Genomic DNA, 22,690 nt, shown 5'->3' on the forward strand with positions numbered 1-22,690 from the left:
ATTTTGAAATCAGGACCTTTTTTTTTATTGCAGTGTTCACCTAAAGGTAGGCCTAATACACACTGATGTCACGCTTTGCTGAACCAGGAACAATATTTTTTAAATTTTCTCAGCTTTTGAAGACGTGTTTTAAATTGCGAATATATGTAATATGTGTGTATAAACACGCACATGTAAGTAGTCTATTGCATTTGTTCAATTGATACTCCTAACATTGTTTTTTCTGTCATTTGCAGGTAATATACCACATATCCCAACGAACCCTATTTACTTTGATTGTGCAGATACCGGTAAGTTGAATAATTACAGTAAACTTGATATTTCGTGAACTTTCGAGACAGCAATAATGGTCGCTCCGTATCGACTCCTTTGCGTGGTCATTTGTCACATTTTCCCTGAAGGTGATTCGAACACGGATTTTTTTTTACCAGTATTCTAACGGTATACGAGCTTGTACGTAGACCAATGTTTGAAGGAACTTCAAAATGTTGGTGTTGACCCACTATCGTGAGGGCATATGGGGAGCTTCTTGAACAATATCGTGCTTCGGTCTCGAACTCCAAAAAACAGCGTCGATGGGACTTGCCCCGCTGACCACGGGTCATCCAATTAAAAGCCACTTGGCTCTGAAAGAACTGTTGTCATGGATTTTTATTTATAGAGACACAGGGTGGACAGTGCGCTTGGCTCTTTTTACCTTACAACCAGTTTCTTTTTACGTTAAGTGTACAAGACGAAGATAGGATTTTGGAATTTCGGAGCAGCCGTTTGAGCAGTACTATCCTTGTCAACATGCAAGATACTAATTTAAGCACAGAACTCGAACCTGGTATGACGTATCGAGTTTTCGGAAAGAGATGGTTATTTTGGTTCTTTGTCTATAATTTGTTATTTGTGCGGCATTGTTTGATTGTTTTACTGCTTTCTGTGGAGATCCATTCCATCCCGTCTGATTTATGTGTTCACAGGATGGTCAGATACAGGATACTGAAATATCTGTCAGGACATCTGATCACATATCCTGATAGAATATCTTATATTCACCGCCATGAAATCTTCAAGATTTATTGTATGTAAAATACATGCAATAGAATAACTACATTGCGTAAAAACCTTCGAGGTGCTTTTTTATTTATGTAAATTTGTATGCTGTACTAAAAGGTTAGTCAAAATTTGTTTCACGCCTAATTTATGCTCAGATAGGCTAATCGGGGTTGGATCTACACTTGAAAGTGGAATCGAAACCATTGCGCAATGTGCCTAAGCGGAGATCGAACCCGGGGACCTTCGATTACAAGCCGATAACGTTACCACTATGCCATATACAGAGTGATTCAGAATTCCTATTACACACTTCTAGGGGGTTGTAGAGAGGGACTTAGTAGATCAAGTTTTGATAAGGAACCCATGTCCGGAAACCTACCGTTTTGGTACTACACAGATGACAAGATAGCATAATTTCACATCTCCCGCTTTATCTGCGTCACTACAAGAGCTGCTCGATGTAGCGACCTTGAAGTGCGTTGCAAACAGTGTACCTCCGAACGATGTTTGCATACACACGCTCAAAAATACCTGGTGTGTGCTGAATCTGAATCAATGTGCTGCAGCTAGAACTCGTGCAACTACGTATTCCTCCGACACTACAGGAGTCTCATAAACAATACTCTTCATGTGGCACATACGAAAAAGTCAAGAGGAGTTAGATCCGGCGCGACCTATCCACCTGTCCTCGTATGTTTAATTGAGATGTTGTCGAACGTCATGTGAAAAGTGTGCTGGTGCGCCATCATGTTGGAACCACATGTGCTGTGTAAACAGATTGCAAACGGAGGACGTTGGAAGCAGCACACATGACATCAGGTGACTGAAGACGTAGCCCTCCGTCAATGTGGGCTGCCTACCATGAAGCGGGAGATGTGAAATTATGTGATCTTTTCATCTGTGTAGTACCAAAACGGTACGTTACCGGACATGGGTTCCTTATCAAACCTTGATCTACTAGGTCCCCTCCATAACCCCCTAGAAGTGTGTAATAGGAATTCTGAATCACCCTGTATACTTACCTACCATTTATATGTCCTACGTCATTGGCGTCTGAAAGTGTTAATGTATTGCACTTCCTTTGTAGTCGTTCTTCGTATATAGACGTTATACGTGTCTTATTGTACTTCGCTTTTCTGCCACTTTTGACTAATCGCGAGCCAACATATCATCACTCATCTTCATCTTCGCATTAACCAAAAGTGGCACAAAAGCGAAGTAAAATAAACCGAATGAAGCAAATCAATTGTTGCTAATCGTGGCGAATGAGAATGAGTGAGGATACGATGACATTTGAAAGGACACTCACAAAGAACACGCATGCTCAGGCTGGGATTCGAACCCGAAACCCCTGGCGTCGTAGGGCTCTGTGCTAACTACTCCTCCACGGCTGTTGACAAAACGGAACTAATTTTGGACTCTAGCTTTAAGAGGATCTTCAGTAATATTTACACTAGCGTACATAGCAGTTGTAGCTTCAGAATAACTGTTATTGTTCCGATCACGTCGTCCATAGGAAAGCACCGATACAACGCGGAGCATCTGTGCATCGACGTCATAAATTAGCCCTGCTTGTGCCTCCACGCCTGCACGGGGCAGTGAAACAGCGCGAGATGATCTCCGGGGACCCGTTCTTGGAAATATACATGTAGGTCTTCCAGAGGCCGTGCTTTCGGCTTAACACCCCACCCCCACTTCTCCTGGAACCCTCTTCCAAGAGACGTTTCCGTCTTTCCCCGGATAATGCTCTTGCTTTGCGGGATGCAGCTCTCTTTCTCTTTGTGTGCAGTTTTAATAGCACGTTTTAGCTGGCTGTAACAGCGTCTGTTTCCCCCCCCCCTCTCTCTTTGCATACCCAGGACTAATTGCACCCGAAATATATGTGTCTCAGTTTCGTCCTTCGCTCACAGACCCCCACCCACCGCCTTTTCTCCGTTTTCCTGTCTTGGCAAAAGACTAGGAAAATTAATTTAGCGTTGCCGAGCAGCGTAATTAAAAAATCTCTACTCATAAAGGGGGCCTTTTCCTTTCTCGCAAAGTAACCATAAGCACGCCGAAATAAGCCTTAAACGTCTGCGGAATAATTTCTTTATGGCCCCGGATATGCATCTTGCAGAGGTTTTTATTTTCATTGTTTTATTTTCTCCTCCTTGTGATGTCTACATCCGCAAGACTTTCGTGATCTCTCTGCCTTCTGCTTGTCTTTCGACGAGTCTTTTATGCGCGTCTGGTGTGTATCTTCGTGGTAATAAAGATTTTGACATGTGCTGCACCGTTGCATAACCTTTTGGATCATAAATGAATATACCACAGTTATGAACTTTGCTTTGCTATCATCTGTTAATTGATTGATTAATTTTACCTCGCTTTTCTGCTACTTTTGGCTAATCGCGAAGTTAAGGATGAGCGATGATATGATGAAGGGACACTCACAAAGAACAACCATACGCAGGCCGGGATTCGAACCTGGAACTCTGGCATTGTAGCGCGCTGTGATAACTGTGCTAATCACTCCTGTGTCACCGTAGCAAACTGACTATTGAAGACAGTCGTAAGCCCACTTGTGTTTAGGTATAGAGGTAATTGGGGCTGGACCTACAGTTTAAAGCGGGATGTGTCTTCACTGGTATCGAACCGAGGAACCCCTTATTAGAAGTTTGCAACGTCACGAAGACGCCATCGGGGAAAGCCCAGACGTATAAGTGCTGAAAATATTTGCCTAAAAAAAAGCACACTGTATATGTTGTGGACAGAGAAGGGAGATCTTAGCAAGAATAGGAATCCAGGAGATTGGTCAGTGTAGCATCGTCAGGAGCTTCCAGAGAAAGTTAGTTGAATTTTCATCGCGAAGAGGAAAGTTTGTGTGTGTACGAGATGATATAATATGAAGATATATATATTGTTATTTAGCGTGTCTTTTGTGCCACTTTTGGCTAATCGCGACGATGAGGAAGAATAACAATATGATGAATGTTGTGAAGGAACATTCACATGAACTTCCATGCCCACGCTGGGATTTGAATCCTGGAACTTCGGTGGCGAAATAGAAAGTCGACAATTTAATGCCCTTGAACACGGAGTATACAGTATAATATCAAGAGAAGAAGTGTTTCAAATGTAAGGGAAGGGAAAAAGTACCAGTTCCTTGTCCTCAAAATGAAAATAATGTAAATAAAGTGTTTAAGTAACATGCAAAATATTGTCTCTACATGAGTTACTTATCCAGGGATGATGCAGAAAAGGCATCCTAAATCAGCAATATACATACATACTTATAAATGTTAAATATACATAGACTGTATATACATATATACACAATACACCCCCCTACACACACATATATTTTTGGGAGAGAGATTGAGAGAGAGCCGTGGAGGTCTTGTGGGTTAGTCGAGCTAGTTCAACGCCCTACGACGCAGGGTTCCCGTGTTAGAACCCTGGGAAAGAAACATGGATTTTTATTGTTTATCTGCCATTTTGAAAATGAAAGAGTTAAAGTGCTTACTAAAGAACAAGAAGATGAGAAAGAAAATGCGAAGAGAGTTGAAGAAAACTCAATAGGAAGCCTGAAATGCTGCGCGGGAAACTCGCGTTCGATTCTAGCCTCTGGTAAAAGTGTACCTTAACTGATTTATTGAATTAGGCTTGAAAAAGCACACGAACAGATTTTTCCATAACATTTCGGCACGATTGGGCGTTTCTGTCGCTTCCTCCTCGTTTTAGAAAAATCTTCGTCTTGCCAGAAACTTCCCTGGCATTGCCTCCCTCCGCTGTTCCTTATCTCTTTGTCGCTTCCTCTTCTCCTTCTCTTGGGCTTCGGTGCCGTGGGACTCCTCATCTTTCTGCAGTGACGCAGCCTCTAATGCGATCGTCTTTTGTTTCCAGCTAAGTGAACACCATTAGTCAGCGCCGCACCGTATCTGGGAGGCTTAATGTTGAAGCTGCCGAGCAAGCACTCGCGGATGGCGAGGCAGCGAGATACACAGAGGGGGAGGGGAGTGTGGACGTGTTGCGATTTCCCGATCTCCGCGACCCGCTCCAATATTTGCGTCGGGAATATTTCAGTTTTTTCCACTCTGATGGACGTTTTGCGGCGATTGGAGATTCCGAAATATGACTACACTCACTTTAACTTGACATCTTGGACCTACGTTAGGGCCAAGATGAATACATGCAGGTCGGACGCTTCGTTAAGCTTGGGAATTTTCGTGTGAATGTGCACTGCAACTCTCACAAATTTTCACAAAGCTGTTTTTCTGGAGAATTTATTTCATTGCTTTAGAACAGTCAATTTCGCATTTCGCCGAATCCTGTACCTTATCACTTACACAGAATCTGTCTCAAACTGTTATGTGACGTAGATGGCGTAGTGGTAACGTCGCCTTGTAATCAAGGGGTATCTTTGGAGGTACATTGCATAATACAGGATTCGGATTAAACTTTTAACTGTGGGTCCAGTCCTGATTAGCCTATATGTGCATAAAGTGGACTTAGAACAAAAACTGAAAACACACTCAACTTATGTGACGTCATTTTAAGTTATCTATCCTCATGAATGCCTTTCCGATGAAAATGTGTACAGTTTCAGCCAACAAGCAGTATATATACTCGGACGGGCTGTTCCGCGTTAAATTAAGCACCCAGTTTCTGGAAGGTGATCCACCGCTGCCAATCTTCGTTCTCCACACCCATCCTTACATGTGTACAACTATTTATTTGCTACATTTTTAACATTATTGTTCCAATGTGACTATGTCAACATCTATGTTTAAAATAATGTATTTGAAAAACATTAAATACGATATTGTATTTTAATTTAAATATTTGTGTCATTCTTCTTCGATTGTAATGGAAGTCTATGGTAGAGGAAATAGAAATAACAAAATAATAATGATACAATAATATTTATTTAAGTGATGAGCACGATTATACAACCAGGTACATCACTATGTCAAAATTGGTTATATAGAATTACAGAATTGAATGCATAATTATAAAATAATAGAGTGGATCCCACAATCTTATACATCATCATAAATTCAAATTGTATGTTTCCACAAGATCAGCTACTAAACCTCTGGCCTTATTTGGACATGTAAGAATTGAGATATACCTATGGGAATATCTGGATTTTTTTTTCAGCTATATTATTCAAAAAATATTCACTGTCAACTTGGAAAGTTAAGATCTTCCCTACAAAATTTATCCTTTTCATTAGAGATATTCAACTGTGTTAACCATTCAGAGTAATGTTGGTCATAGTAATTCTTTTTAAACTTTGTGCATAATAACCGGATAAAAAATTTTTTGAACTGATTCAACTTTTTGAAGGTGACTGGTGGCTGTCAGAAACCATAATTCATTAGCGTATCCAAGAATAGGACGAACTATCGTTTTCTACAGGAATATTAAGGTATCTTCTTTTTTGAAAATTTTCCATGAGAAAAATATATAACCAAGCATCTTCTTTGCTCTCTTGCAAATTTCTGAAATGTGCTCATCAAATATGAGAGAGCAGTCTCTCATATTTGATGAGCACATTTCAGAATAATAATAATAATTTCTTAAAATCCTCGTGTTGCGTTCGAATCCCAGCCTGGGTGTTCCTTATGAGTGTCCCTTCATCAATTTCATCATATGATCACTCATCCTCATCGTCGTGATTAGCCGAAAGTGGAAGAAAAGCAAAGTCAAATAAAACTAAATCAATCAATCAATCAATCGTTAAACTTCCTCACGATATAAAGCTAATTCAGTCCTGAACGTCTTTAAGGATTGTAATCAACAGGTTGAGTTAGTTCACTACCAATTACCCTGTGAGTGTAAAGAGAAGATAAAGTTGACAATTAAAGAACACCAGCCGATTCTTAACAAAGACGCAACATGATGCATGCAAGTAGGGACTTCTTGGACATCCTGTAGAGACCCATTTACGATGGAGGACCTAAATTCCTCTCAAGAAGTGGTACGTCTCCATGGCGAGCGGATATGTCAAGTTTCATGAATGTCTGGCGACGCAAATGCATATCATTCCCACATTTCTCACGGCGACGTTTATGGTCTCTGGCACCCGTCCATTCGTCCGTCGATCCTACCATTTTTCCTCCAGTTCTTTTTTTCCGTAACTATGGCATCTTCCGTTCTCCATCATTCAAAATGCGAATTCTCCGTCGGCTTTGCGGATGCCTCGTCTAAATCAGAGCAACACTTGGCACGTTCCGAAGACAATAGCTTGCGGGCGACGGGACTTTTGACACCGTGCGGGGGTTCCCATTGAAGTAATGGCCTTCATCTTTCACGACCAAAAGTCCTTTTCGGAGCCCGAGCTTAGTTCTGAATATATATATGCGATGTGAGCTTATAACACTTTCACGTTAGGCGTCCTGATCCCCCATGAGAATTTGTGGCCGGCGCTGTACTATCAACACACGAATCAGCTAATTCTGAAGGGTTCAACAGTAAGGTATTGCAATATCACCACAGTGGTTTCATGGCGCTTGAAAGCTGTGGCCGTGTTCTTATGGATATACCTCAAGATTCTCTCTTGATGTTTTTAGTATCCGTGCTACTTCAGTAATGGTAAAAGCTGAAAGCAGTATACTTTGTCCCGCTTATCTCTGGAGCAAGGCCGCGCATAGCGGCAGAGAAGGGGAGGAAATCTAGTGGCAGAGCGAAGCAGTACACGCTGCTGCGAAGGCTGGTAACTGCAGACGCTTTCCCCCTTCCACGCAATCCCATTCCCTCTCATGTGTTCATTGGTGGAGCTGTCTCGCGTCAGTGCTTGCGCAAAGACTTGTTTTCGTTCGCTTGCTCCAGACATAAACCGGGACAGAATGTACGTAGTTCTTACAGGCTCCATGAACACTTAAACGGGAAAGAACATAATTTACTGAAGACTTCTAGGCCGATTCATACAGAATCTGAAGCCTTTTGCGTGTCTAATGAAGCTTTCAGACCGAACCGACACGTACCGCATGAAAACGAACCCTCATTAATCAATTCAACTTTTCGAACCGAGCGACACGACAAGCTGCACTGGGCCGTTTTCTCAATAGCGTGAATCTTGTTGACTCGGTCTGTTGATAGCGCCTGCGCCGTGAATATTTTGCTTTAGACTGAGGGGGTTCGTGTCGCTTGTCTCCTATCGCGTGTCGCTTTGGTCTTAAAGCTCACTAAAACGTTCAGCCAATGCTCTGACAACATGTAGGCAGATTCTCTTCTTGTCATTCTACATAGAATCTACGTATATTTTGAGGCTCATTGATCCGATACTTATTTTCCACAACAATTATAATTTTTTTGTGGAATTTATATTTAATTATCTATCCGACACACAAGTAATCGGAATTGTGTTCCCTTCCCTGTCGGCAGATTTGTTTATCACGAAAAAGCCACGGGAATAAACACACTAAGCCATTCCACGCACTAGGAATATTCTAGAGGAACAAAAACAAAATGTTACGAGAGTGGAGTGTATTTCGTTGGTTTCTGGAAATCTTTTCATACCCAGTAAAAGTTTCGTTCTCCTCTTTTTCCACTTCATGTGTAAGATCTGCTAATTTCTGTATCAACTGACTATTTATCCCATTAGAAATACCAGTTCCTGTAGGTGATCAATCTGGTCAGGGCGGATGCAGAATTTGTGCTCGTCTTAACACATCTCTTGCCAATTCGAGCTCACGTTCCTGAACGCCAGTCGATGTACAGTCACGTCTTGGTTGAAGCAATCCGGCTGACTTTCAGTTCGTTGCAATCCATGAATGTCCGTTTCCACTTTTCAAATCAACTGCCTGTAAAGTAGGCTCTTGCATGGATTGCGTACGTGTTATCTTTCTACCAATCGACAGTAGCATTGTTGGTTTAGAGAACTAACAGGCGGCGTTAAGTATCGTAACGAAACAACAGCCGTTGTGTTCATTGCAGCGTTCATTCGTGTTTTTACCTCTATCTTGCGCGCTGCGAGAAGAAGGCTAGTGCTATCGCAAAGAAAAGACCAACGAATGTTACAAGAACGCAGAGGAGCTGGGCCACCTCCGAGAATAACCAGGTAGCCTGCGGTGGCACGCTGCAACAAGGAAAATGGCGGAATGCTGCAGAGTGCAGAGGCGCGCCGCGAGTTTCCCATGCACAGCTCCCAAGGCGAGCGTTTGGCAGTTCGGGTGTTGGGAATTGCTGCCCTGGGTTGCGTAGGTTCAGGCGCAATAACCGGCCGGGTATCGCCGACCCGAGGCCGCACCTCGCCTCCTGTTTGTAAACTGAACTTGTAGGTTTTCGACCCTCGAGAGGGATCGTTCCGATGTTGAAGCGAAGTTTGGGCCGTTTGAAGCTTTCGGTATATGCCATCTCGTTGGGATAATTGTCTTTCGGAAAGCTAATCGTGCTGCTCTGTCAGAGTTGAGTATATACTGTTATTATCAGCTCAACGTGTAGAGTGTAGAGTGCTGCAGTGAGAGTACGTATTTCGTTCGAGCGCCAAATAGTTCGCACGGACGACGCTAGATGGCGTACGGAATGAAGAGCTTCTTCGCTCGAGCGAATAACGCTCGAAGCCAAGTAGTACACGTATAACCGTAATTTCTCTATGGTAGTGGGCCCTCAAATATGGGTCGTGAAGTGAAAGACGCAGTGAGCATAGTCGTCATCTCCATGTTAAAATGTAGATTAGTCTATCTTACCAGTAGAGTGTTGTATGAAAATGAAATAGATGATTATGGGCTGAAACTGCCAGGATGATATTTTACAAATAAGTGTCTACGATTATTGTCACATTAAAATGATATTCCATTGTATACGCTCGATGGTGGGAGACTTAAACCATTACCTTCTCTATCTGAAAGCCTGATCGCTTGCTCTGGTCACGTGACTAAGCGTCAGCAACTGGAGGCGAGATAGCCGCCATGTTTGAGTTGTTTCTTGGTAATCAATGTTGGACCTTTTTAGTGAATATGGAATTGTAATGAAAATTTATGAACTATATTCGAGTTTACATGATGTGTAAATATGCTTAAATGTACAAAAGGTATGGTGTATAAGTGTTGTGTGCTCAATTACAGAGGCAATTATCATTAAAAAGGTAAGAGTAACGTTCACATTTCTTCAAGACGTTGCTGAAAATGAGAAATGTGTAGTGCAATTCAATGTGATTCGGTCCCTACGAAAAGTACAAGTTAAGTAACAAAGGTTTTATCCTCATAAATAAATAATAGAAATAGTTCATGATGTAAAGATTTCATGTGTCCGGAATAGGCATCTAATATACTCTTAGATTTGGTCAAGTTCTATCTTTTGTCAACAAGTTTTTTTTAGAAATATCAAATAATTTACCCTGAATTACAACGTTAAGATTAACATTTAAGATGCGTTGTTGCTTATGATTGCAAAATAATTAGTTTCAAGATTTAGTCAACGTTTAAAATATTACGGTCATATCTACCAAAGCAGTTTTGTTAGTGTAAATGTTATGCAAGCATTCGATAACATATTCATATAATTTACACAATTGTTCAGTTTTAAAATATGCTTAATGAAAGAAAGTTATACAACTGGGCCAACTTGATACATATGTTTATTTACATTCTTATTTTACTCCGCTTTTATGCTTCTTTAGGCTAATCGGAGGCTAATGGAAGAAGATATGCTTTGATTTCAAATACAAGGGTACGATGTGTAACAAGAACTTCGATGAAATATTCGTGTGTAAAATTATCCAAGATTTATATTACTTATGTTTCAACATAAATGTTTTTACACAGAAAGCATTTTATTACCTAGCTATGTTAATATGAACTACAAGTGTAGTAAATTTTATAAAATTGCTTCATGTGAATTGTTATTTTATATTTTGTCTTTGTGAAGCATCGATGTTCGTAATTTTGATTATTAAATCAGTGATAATGTTTCATAATTCACTAACATTCTTCACGATTTTATTAACAGAGTGTAAACACAGGGTAGGAAATATTCCAAATGATCGAAATATTAATCTGTTTTTATTTTCAATGATAATGTTGAAACTCTTAAGTTATTGTCACAGAACTTACTAACCACAATGAAAAGATTTAATTTGTTTATTATCTTTCGTTCAATAAAGTCAAAAGGGTTGAATTTACAATGTGACAAGTGATTTAGGTTTATTCTTCATTCCCAGAAATGTAACATTACCCTTGCACCAATTTCTTTCGCATTTGCTGAGAGGTTATAGAAATTAAGTTTTTGTATTGAGATTGTATAGCTACACAGAATATCTGCATTATCTGGTTGATTAATTTTGGATTTAATTGATTAGGTATCTTGGCAAGTTCACTGTCAACCGAACATGCGGGGTTTTGATTTAATCCATTGATTTTTACATGCAAAAGTTCATACAAAAGCTGTAACGAGTCTTACTGTAGCTGACAAATATTCCGGATAATATTTTTCAAAGAAATACAATGTTTAATTTGTTTCCGCCAGGAAGTTTCTAACGGTTTTCAACTCTTTCTTTGTGCTATGGTAGGAATTTTTGTGATGGCCATAGTGACTTCCTGAATTTTGGTGTAAATATTCAATATTCTACTATTTTATTCTAACTATATTCATCGGGAGGGTAAATTTAAAAATTTAACATCATTAAAGAAATAAATGTACCTTAATTCTCTACGATAAAACTACGACAAAGGGTTTACAGAGTTAAGAAGATCGCCTCCAGATGATGACGTCTTGACTGAGCGCTGTGGCCTGAACCTCAAGATGGTCTTGCTTAAACGAGTACGAGCGAGCGAAAGTTGTTCCTTGCAGTACTCTAGAAGGGTGCCACACTGTTAAAGATGACGTAGTCAAAACTGGCGAGACTGATATAATGACGTGTTGTTTATCTATATTCGAAGGTTCGTTGTAATCAATGGGGTCTCGGGTTTGATACTCAGTGCAAGCGTACTGTAGACCCAATACTTAGAAAAAAACTTTGACAAACTTTTTTGAAGATTCTATTTCTTTTCATTTCTGCTTTGAATTTACATCCTTGTAAAATGTCTTAATGTGGACGATGAGAATGGAAGAGGAACTGATGAAATGAATGACAGAACAACCATAATGGTACATATATACGTGTCCGAGGTTCTATCCTGGGACCTCTCAGGCTTCATCGCGCTTTAAGATTAAAAGTCTGCTACAACATTTTCATCTAATTACACTATCTAATATATATAATATTATATATGTACAGAATGTCCGGCCTATAATAAAAGAACCATGCACTACAGTTTACGAATACCTGCCACAGACAAAACCTGTGTATGTACGGTACTGCCATCTGTTGCCATTTACGAAAAACACAAAACGGTATCGCGCGCACGCGCATGGGCACAGTAAACAAACATGGCGGAGTGGACTCCACAACAGAAGGTGTTCTGTGCGTTATCATTTGTCGAATTGAGGGCTGCGTCCGAATCGGCAGCAGATGTCGCCTAGAGCACCGTTCCATCCGGGGACTCATGCTACCTCCGTTGTTCGAATTGGCGGCAGACATGGAGTCGGAGGGGAGAGGCGAACGGGGCGACAGAGGCACGTTCCAACTCGCTTTGGCCCTGCGCTTGGCAGCCCTATTGCATCTTCCTCTTTGAGGAGACAACGTTTACTGAATAGACGATGTAAAACTCAGTGATTCTTGGACATTTTATAGATAAAACTGAATGTAGAAAAATTGCAAATGAAGAAATCATATGTCACATTTCTAACATTAGTAATAAATAGGTGAAAATCATTGAAAAGTTTGGTTCCACTATTCCATCCTCTGCGCCCTACAGCGCGGTGGGCGACATTAGGGGCGACACCTGTCGGGACCACATCGACGGCAGACCAAAGCAACGGGACGGAGCGCTTGCAAATCCTGACACGACCGAAGTCCGTGAGTACAACCTGCGAAGCATTCGAGAAGGAAGGAGATGGAGCCAGTGTCTCTCATTTTGTGGTGTGTAATGGCAAGGTATTGTGCATTAGGACACACCTTCATTCCCAATAAATTCTTGGTTAAACAGATTTTGGGACCGTTTCTTTTTTTATAGCTCTAAGCCGGACACCCTGTATATAGGGGGGCCTCTCCAATGAAGCAGTCGTAGTGTCAAGTGGTCCCTGGTTCGATACCCGGTGGAGATGCCTGTATATTGCACTGTGGTTAGGAATCCACTTTAAACTGTAGGTTGGTTCAGTCCCGATTTGCCTTACTGTGCATGAAGTTGACTTAAAACACCAAATCAATATATATATATATATATATATATATATATATATATATATATATATATATATATATATATATATATATATATATGGAAGTAAAATAAATATGTACAGATAAAGCAAGTAGAAAGTTCTAAAATCTAAAATTTTCAATTTCCTTGCAACAAATGCTGGTTTAAGTGGATTTTTTATTGCTGGGAAATACAGAAATGATCGTAAAATACCTTAAATTAGTACCTAAACCAGAATAGATTAATTTACATTTATTTTCTGAAGGAATCAATTTAACAGCGCATGGTATTGCGTTGTTTCAGTTCTGTTTCATGTTCAGTGCTAACTGTTTTCATTTGCAGGGAACGAGAGAGAGAGAGAGAGAATAGATTCACATTCAAAAAACTAATGCAGTTTCCTGATGTAGAAAAGTGTCTATGGATCGTGATAGTTGCAAAATTCTTGAAATATCTCGCATACCACAATCGAAACAGGGCGTCTACTGATGGGGAAATTCCTTGAATTCCGATAATTATGCGAGAATTGCTATCACCAGGAATTAAACAGGTTCTTCCTGAATTGCACTGATAAACGTGGAAATCTAGCTATGCCTCACGCTAAACAGATACTTGTAAGCAATGTATGTTTCACCTTTGTTTTTTTTTTCTTGATTGTCCGTTGAATCATCGCAAAGTATTGTATACGCTATATCTCTTATTCTTAACTTTCTTTCACAAACCAAAATTTTTCTCGGATCTGAAAGAAAATTGACAAAAAATACTTGCCAATAATTATGGGGAAGAAATTGTTGGCACTATAAAAAATGGTCTTGGTCTGCTATGAAACATGGAATTATATTTGAATTTTCTAACGGAACTGTGACATCTTTTATCTAAAGTTCCCAAACACAGTATTGATTATTGATTGTATAGTTGCTATGGCTGTAATTTCAAGATTAATCGTGTACCTCCCCGATGGCGCAGTGGTAGAGTCGTCGCCTTGTAATCAAGGGGTCCCGGGTTCGATACCCGGTTGAGGCACATAGTGGTTCGGATCCCACTTTAAACTGTAGGTCCAGTCCCGATTTGCCTTACTGTGCATAAAGTGGACGTAAAACACCAAATTAATCAATCAAATCAAGATTAATCGTATTTTTTATTTGAACTTCAACCACACCTCTTGGTTCAGAGGTGAAGAAAATGTTGAATGATCATTGATCTACGCGAAATTGTGTAAATTCAACCTCGTCGTCGCGATTAACCCAAGAGGTAGAAAGCTACATGTAGATCAACGAAAATACAATTAGAAACAATTATCCTTAATCCGAGCACTGTCTAAGTGTCCATCCAGCAGTGATGGAGTGCTGTGGTGAGAGGATTTCCTTCGAGCGCTAAATACTTCGCACGGACGACGCTAGATAGCGTACGGAATTGAGAGCTTCTTCAAGCAAATAACGCTCGAACAGGCAAAACAAACGAGCTGGATATGCTCGAAGCTCAGTAGTACACGTTTGACCGTAATTTGTCTGGGGTAGTGGGCCCTCAAATAAGGATCGTGACGTGAAAGTGAAACTTAATTAAACATAGTCATTATCTACACGTTAAAATGTAGTTTAGCGTCTCTTACTAATACAGTGATATATGAACGAAATAGATGATTGTGGGCTGAAACAGCCGGGAAGGATATTTTATATATATGTGCCTACAAATATTGTCACATTAAAATAATATTCCATTGTGAAATCTCGATCGTGGGAGATTCTAACGTGTACGAGCAAGCGATAGTGTTCCCATGCAGTACTCTTGTGCGTGTGTTTGTATAACCATATTACTGTTTTAATAGTTTCATACACTAAATTTTTCATTTCAAGAACTCTCACGCTTTTTGTAATTGGACAGAAATCCAACAGATACATCCAACCCACGTTAAAAGTGAATGCCAACCGAAGCCACACGGAGTACCTGATGGACCCACCTCTATGTGCATCACCTTGGATTTGGGTAATGCAATTTTGCCTCTTTATAACCTCATTGCTTAGAAATCTCGCTGTTCAAACTTACGTTCCCGCAGAAATGTTGCAGAAGACTATGATCAATGAGCTGGTGGTCTTTTGTTTCCGTCTCTTCTTCTGAACGTATTCCCATAGCAACGATGCTCTGTGCTTCTTTATTAAACATGGACAAGGGATTTTCTCTCCGTTTCTAAGCAAACAGAATCATGTGGGAACCCTTAAATATATTCCTGTCATCTTTTTTTCCCGGTATCTTGAAATAAATCGGATTTGTTCCCCCTAACGAATTCAAGAGGACCAACCACTTTACCTTAATTTCCCGCGCTTTGTTTAGGTTGGTTCATTTCTGAAAGTGATGATCCTTGTTTGTAACGATTTAAAGTTTTTGAAGCTTCTGTTTACAAATATCTATTTCAGCGGTTCTCAAACTTTTTCTCTAATTGTACCCTTTAGTCGTAACTAAACGTCTAATGGATCCCTCGATAGGTTTTCCCCGAATAGTGTTTTGGGGATTTTTTTTGCCTTCTTGATTGGTGAGGCGTTTTTTTATATGTTGGAGGTGCGCATCTGTAAAATGACATTCGGGCTGTATGTGGAGAGATGGTAAGCAAATAAACATTAGAATCCTACGTTTATTATTTCATTGGGTGTTCCTACGTTTACAACCTTTGTGATTAGTTACAAAAATAAAAGCGTGGAACATATGTATGCTAAGAAGTATATAAAAACATTAATTTTCAGATATTTTTTTCAGAGTTATTGAAAAATAGTAAAGAACGAAAATATGTTTGTAAACAAACTGTCAAGCACAATTTTGGAGTTAGTTATTGTAAATACTCAGAGTTAGTAGTGAGAAGGATGTGTCCGTTGTGCACTTGAAACTTTCAAGCAGAGATTCGGCTCCATTCGATACTTGATTTTTAGGTACACCACGAATTAGAAACCAATCTCCAAGCTGATTGCGTACCCCCTTCAAGTAGTTCATGTACCCCTGGTGGTACGCGTACCACAGTTTGAGAACCACTGGTCTAATTAATTTGCATTATGAGATGAATATAGTTTGCGGATATTTTCATTTTATTGTCACCGGAGGGGGATGGGGGGGTTGAATTTGAAGCGAACTCCAACCCCCTACATTAAGGCGATCCCACCACAACGAATTGGCATTTAGAATCTCTCGCAAGGCTTTCAATTTCTCCGTAGGAGTTATGAAGAGACTTCGAGGCAGATACTTTGTTGTCACCTCAGCATCCATCTTCCACACTTGCGTCCCTCTGCTGGATTGGGTACATTTCACTGAAAATACCAGTGGCGCAACAGCCCGCGAGGGCCAGGGCCTATCTACAGACTGCCGTCCTTACTCCACCTGGCGAGGTGGGAGATTATCCAACCAGTTACGAGGTGGCATGTGGTCAGCACGACGAAACCCCAGTCGTTGTTGTAGGTTTCCGAGACCGGATTACGCTACTCATTCGTAGCTCACCAATTTCGTTACGATGGAGGGTGGCCATCGGTATCGTACACAGGCCGAAATCTCAGTAGGAAAGTTCTTATATTTCCCTTAGGAGATTCGAACCCGCGCTCATCCCGTATCTGGAGCCCAAATCATGACGTCTTAGACAGCACAGTCACGGTGCGGGATGCATACGTTTCACTATATACTAAACCTTCTTCCTTGTCATAAAGCGTTGCATGTTTCAACAAGTACCGTCTTGTTTGTTTCAAATTTCAAGTTTGCTTTGTAGTTGTTTCATTTTTCAATACCAGTCTATATTCGTCGTGGCTTCGCAGTCTCTGAAATAAAAAAGATGAATTTTGGTCATCTTATATTCTAACGCTAAAATCGGCAGCTAAGACAAATTTTAGATAAATATTTTCTTTTATTTTTCTTCTACCTCCTGTACATTCACTGGGAATCGGAACCAGCATGTGTTATTGAATGAATCAATGATATTAAAATTGTTCGTACGTCAGCACTTTGGCTTTTTGCACCCGTCACATTATAAGAGAAACAGCCTCTTACCGTAGCTAAAATCAATACTAAATTCTCCTTATCTAATGAAAAGCTGAGGCTGTAAATGACCACTCTGCACACACGAGGACAAAACACAGGACAACGGAGCACTACAGAGGATTATACTGGCCGTTAGTTCAGACGCCAGAGCCTCGTTGACCTGCAGAATTGCAGTACCGGGGTCTACTTGGTGAAAGTGAGGCTGACTTATTGGTGCATTACATGCCCAAGCAAGCCTTGTTCTTTCTCACTGAGCTTTCGGGAAAAGAAGTATGATTAGGTATAGCCATCTGAAAACATGTTTTTAAATTTTGTGTTCTTTGATTGGTTGATCCATAAGCGGGTTCATCACAAGGCATATCCTGGTTTTGCTATTCAGATTTAATGGAATTTTAATGTATAAATGTTCATCGGAATCAAGTTCATTTTATAGTATTGGAAATTAAGATATGATCGGAATTATAAGATTTGTAACCGGATTATAAATAATAGACTTCTTCTCCAGCTCCGTTCAGCTAATTTCATCACTATTCTCCCACCTTCCCTACTCTATCTTTCTGCCTTTTGCATCCGTTCCCCGCAAAGCATATTTTATTAAAGCAAAAAAGTAATGAGAAGTAGTTCAATTTCTATCAAAGAGGAATTCAATTTTGTCCTCGGAAATAGGAGAGATCTTCAGTACACAGACACTTCTTCTCGCGTAAGGAACTGGAGAAACACGTGAATCGACATGAAATAAACTAACGTGCTTCCTACGACGCGTCAAAGGATCAGGAATATTCAGCGAAAACATTGGAGAAAGAGGACCCAGGGTGTTTTCTTCCTCCTTCCAGTTCCGCAAATGAAGAAAAACTTCCCTTTTGAACTTACTCATCAAATTTCTCTTGCTTTTTCTTTCGTCGGTCTACGCGCAAGGAGAGAAAAAATTCAAAGAAAGCAAGGAGAAAGTTTTCTCATTTCTGGATGGTGTAACTTTCAATGTAAAGGAAACCTGTGATGTAATTCGTTTTTTGTGATGGTGGGGGCGGGGTTAGTTTCCTGTTACGTGATTAAGTTCGTCAGGGAGGGAAGTGTGGCTCTGTGTCTGAACTGTGGTGAGGATGTCGCCACATGCTCCAGTTATTCTCCGTCAGTCAATACGTGTATAATATGTTTGAGAATAACAAAAATACCTTTGTCTTTTCTTTCCAATTGTCAAAATTCACAAACTTGCTCTCACGCGAGATCCTGCAAAGGTCAATAAGTTTAACCTGCTCGATGACAGGACGGTTGAGAGTTCGTCGGCAAATGACCCGGATTCGAGCCCCTGCCTGAGCTTTCCCTCGTGAGTGTTTCTTTATAAGTTCTAGTCTGGTCATTATTTATTCTCGTCAAGGCGACACAACATATGAAATTTAGAAAATTTAATTTTTTTAAATTACAGCCTCAACAGAGGTAAATTCTTCAATTACAGAAGGCAGATAAGCAATCATACCAAAGATAAGTTTATACACAAAAAGAACATAAACAAAACCAATACAAATAAAATACAAGTAATCAATTACATAATCACAAATGATCAAATTAACCAATCGGGATCTTTCACTTTGTAAGAACAAAGAGAACTCTAACTCTCTATCCTTCTTAAACCCGAAGGTTCATGGCTGCAGCAAAACAGGCCTTCCATCTGTCCCTATCTTCAGCAAGATCTATATACTCTTTTCCATCCCTACCGATTTCCTTTAGGTCCATCTCAACGTTGTCCCTCCATCTTCGTCTTGGCCTTCCTACAGGTCTCTTACCATCTGGTTTCCCAACAAGAATCCTGTAAACTCCTCTTTCCTCTCCCATTCGTGCCACAAGGCCTGCCCACCTAAGTCTTCTTGATTTAATTATTCTAATAATATCTGGATATGAATACAAATTATGTAGTTCTAAATTATGTAACCTTCTCCACTCACCTGTCTCCTCATCCCTTTTAGGTCCAAATATTTTCCTAAGGATCTTATTTTCAAATACTCTCAATTTATGTTCCTCTTTCAATGTAAGGGACCAAGTTTCACATCCATATAATACTACAGGCAAAATTACTGTTTTGTATATTTTAACTTTTACTTTCTTAGATATTAAACGAGACGACAAAAGTTTATGAAGAGAGAAGTAACATGCATTTCCTGAATTAAGCCTACTTTTTATTTCCTCTTTAATATAATTTGCATTTGTTAATATTACTCCTAAGCATTTGAATTTGGAAACTGTTTCAAACGAGTTGTTATCAATAATTAGATTTTGATTATTTCCTAACACTTGGTTTCGGCCTGTAAGCATATATTTAGTTTTCTCTTTGTTAACTTCCAAACCTATCTCTTTAGCAGTTTTGAAAAATATTTTAGCATTATTCTTAATTGTATTCACATCATCCCCCAGTAAGTCTACATCATCTGCATATGCTAACAACTGAGTCACACCATTTAATTTTAGTCCTTCGTTAGTTTCTTTCACCTTCCTTACAGCATATTCTAACGCAAAATTAAAGAGCAATGGAGATAATGCATCTCCTTGTTTTAACCCATCATGAATTGTAAATTTGTCAGACATATTATTACAAAGAGTTGTGTAGTAATTACATATAGGGTATTGAATATTTGCATATATAATTGTAGAATAAACTAGAAGATAAAATAGTGGAACCGAAATGATTACAATCTATACAGGAAGAAGGAGGGAGAAAGAAAAGGAGAGAGAGTAAATAACAAAGAAAAAGGGATAAAAGCAGAATATAAGAGAAAATTAGGATAGAGATATCGATAAATATGTCGCTATTCTACATGCTAAAACTTACTTAAACGATTGTGAATTCTCCGATTCTCAGCATACCCAAGAACTGCATCGAAAGTTTAGAAATTTAGATTGAAAGTGAATGAAAATAATTCACGTATAAGTACTGTATTGCCCCCAGATTATATACCCTTATCTGTGGTATTACAGTTGTCAGCAACTTCCTTGCCTGAAATTGTGTAGAACCGGTAGAACTCCACATTTCAGGCGTGGAAGCAATTTTACGGTTTCAAAACCATTTTACCCGTGCTTCTATGCAACCCGTTAAACTGTGTTGTATATTTGGCTGCATACAAAATAGGGTAAAGTGACTAAATACGATCGGTTTTGAAGTTGATCGGAAATGTCGTTTCCAACCAACTGAAGAAGTCCAGCAACCTCAGTAACCAAGTGTGTTATGACCACAGAAGACTCAGAGTTCGAATCGTCGTCTGGGTGAGTCTTTGCATATACACCAATGAGCATTGAATATGTCTTAGAGAGGCGGGAATATAAATACAAAGTATTTTCTTGAGGTAAATTGAATTCGAAGTTGTGCCTACTGAGACAGGTTGAACGAAGTTACAGTTGTCGCTCACGCTTAAATGTTTCCGACACTTTTGTCACCGTCGCAGTGTAATACAGGAGTTAGAAGTGATACTTATTTATGCTAAAGTAATGTTTGAAAATTCACTTAAATGTTCTAAAAATCAGAAATAAACTTCTGAAGGACAGTTATTCATCATAGTCACACTATTTTCTTTGTTACTGCCAAGAACTTCCACCATAATTTACACACACTCTTATGGAGATTGGCTATTCTGCCAATTTACTTCTGCTTAACGCTCGCGCGGCGGAGAAAATACTCGTCATATTAATGGTGATCACTAGTCATCCGTCGAATAACTTCGTTTTTACCCATTATGTGTCAAAAATGTTTCTGGTTTTATAGCGAGAATGTCCTTTATAATGTATTCTGATTCACTTAACAAAAAGTATGTAATTTTACTCAGCGCATTACAAGAGGGAGGAAATTCTGAATTTGGTTAACGCGTCTGACTACCATGCTAAAGGTCCCGGGTTCGATCCCCGGCCGGTTCAAATCCGGGAACTTTTCTAACGGTGGAAGCGGCCCCGGCGCCTACCCAGCGTCGAATAACATGGGTACCTGGGGGAAACCCTGGGGGGTAAAGGCGGTCAGGGGCGTGATGCTGATCACATCACCCCCACTCACGACCGGATCAAGAAAGTGTGGGGCGTTACCCCCACACCCCCTATACGCCTTCATGGCGTGGTGCTATGCACAGGGGAACACTTTTACGTTTGAATGTGTTAATACCTTAAAATACGACGTGTCCTTAAAAATCGCTCTGGTGAATGGTTGCGCGGATCACAATTGTGCTCCAATGAAATGTGAGTTCTGTAACAAGTCAACAATCGACCTTTTCTCAAATAAAGAATGAAGGAACAAAATTCCTGGACTGTTCCAAGAAGGTACGGTCAACGGCAATAAAAATGGTACACTTAGATCCAGAAATATTCTCTTCCCTGCAAGGTTTTATATGTGTTGCTCACCTCTACCGCGATAAGTGAATTCTAATAGCAAAGTCTCAATAGTAACGTCTACCATCGCCGTAGAGTTAGGCAACACACATAAATCCTCGCAGGAAAGCGAGTATTTCTGGATCTAAGTGTCCCATTTTTATTGCCGGTGACTGTACACTGGGAACAATTGTCCACTGTGTTGCCAAAGCCAGTAGCATGTGAATATAAACAAGTGGACCACCATTGTGTTCCGAGCGAGGAACGTTATGTTGGCGGAAATTGAATTTGCATCACGGCGGAAGAACTTCGTCCACACTAGTGGCATTTATACTCTTTGGTGTGCCCCTTCAACCCTTTCCTAAAATCATCCATCAGTCACATCGTTGCAATTAGTCTACAGGGGATGAAAGGTGACGTAAAATAGGAAATGTTAATACAAATTATTGAGAGTTCAGCACGTTCAATCCATGTCGACAAGAAGCGTGGAAAAAGGAAGAATCTTGAAATGTTTGTATATGCAAAACTGTAATCGATTTCCATTTTACCGAACATTATTTTTTTTTTTCCAAACAAGCTGTTTTTGTTTTAACCCATTAGAGCAACTGCATATTTGTTGCCGTAACTTCAGTTTTTTTTTTACTGCTCGAAAATGTATGTTTGTGTCTGCGCGTGTGTATACTGAATTTACTAATGAATGTGTGCACACGGCAGAAATTGACACGGTAAATTTATGTTGGTTAAATACACTTTTCTCCTCCGTGCTCCCTGTAGTGCGAGAAGAATACATCGCTCTGAAGTTGATAATGGTAATCAAATATTTGTATGCTCTCCAAGCTGAAGTCAGAAAATGTGTCTTGTCGTAAGCGCTCTAATGAATCAGCGTAACGCAGAACTTTTGCGAGGGCAGACCACCTTAGCAAATAAATTGAGCAGTATGACAGTGGCATTTCGGCAGAAATACAAGACTTACGAAAATAAGAGAATATGGAGGTTTGAGTATCCCTAACATGAAATTGTGAACCGAAATTGCAAACCGTTACTTTGCGCTGTAGTGGATGTGGACAGGATATCGA

General features: G+C 39.9%; 1 protein-coding gene across 1 annotated transcript in view; it reads left to right on the forward strand.

Annotated features, from left to right (window-relative positions):
• Nucleotides 1-257: 257 nt before the first annotated feature.
• LOC145996198 (cell adhesion molecule Dscam2-like) overlaps nt 258-22,690 on the forward strand; it is a 501,892-nt gene continuing 479,459 nt past the window's right edge. The window contains exon 1 of the mRNA XM_083132598.1: nt 258-290. The gene's annotated coding sequence lies outside the window, so the exon portion shown is untranslated. The remainder of the gene's footprint in view (nt 291-22,690) is intronic.

The sequence above is a fragment of the Lepisma saccharinum genome, chromosome 1 (genome assembly GCF_977018435.1).
Source record: "Lepisma saccharinum chromosome 1, izLepSacc3.1, whole genome shotgun sequence".
Classification (NCBI taxonomy): Eukaryota; Metazoa; Arthropoda; class Insecta; order Zygentoma; family Lepismatidae; genus Lepisma; species Lepisma saccharinum.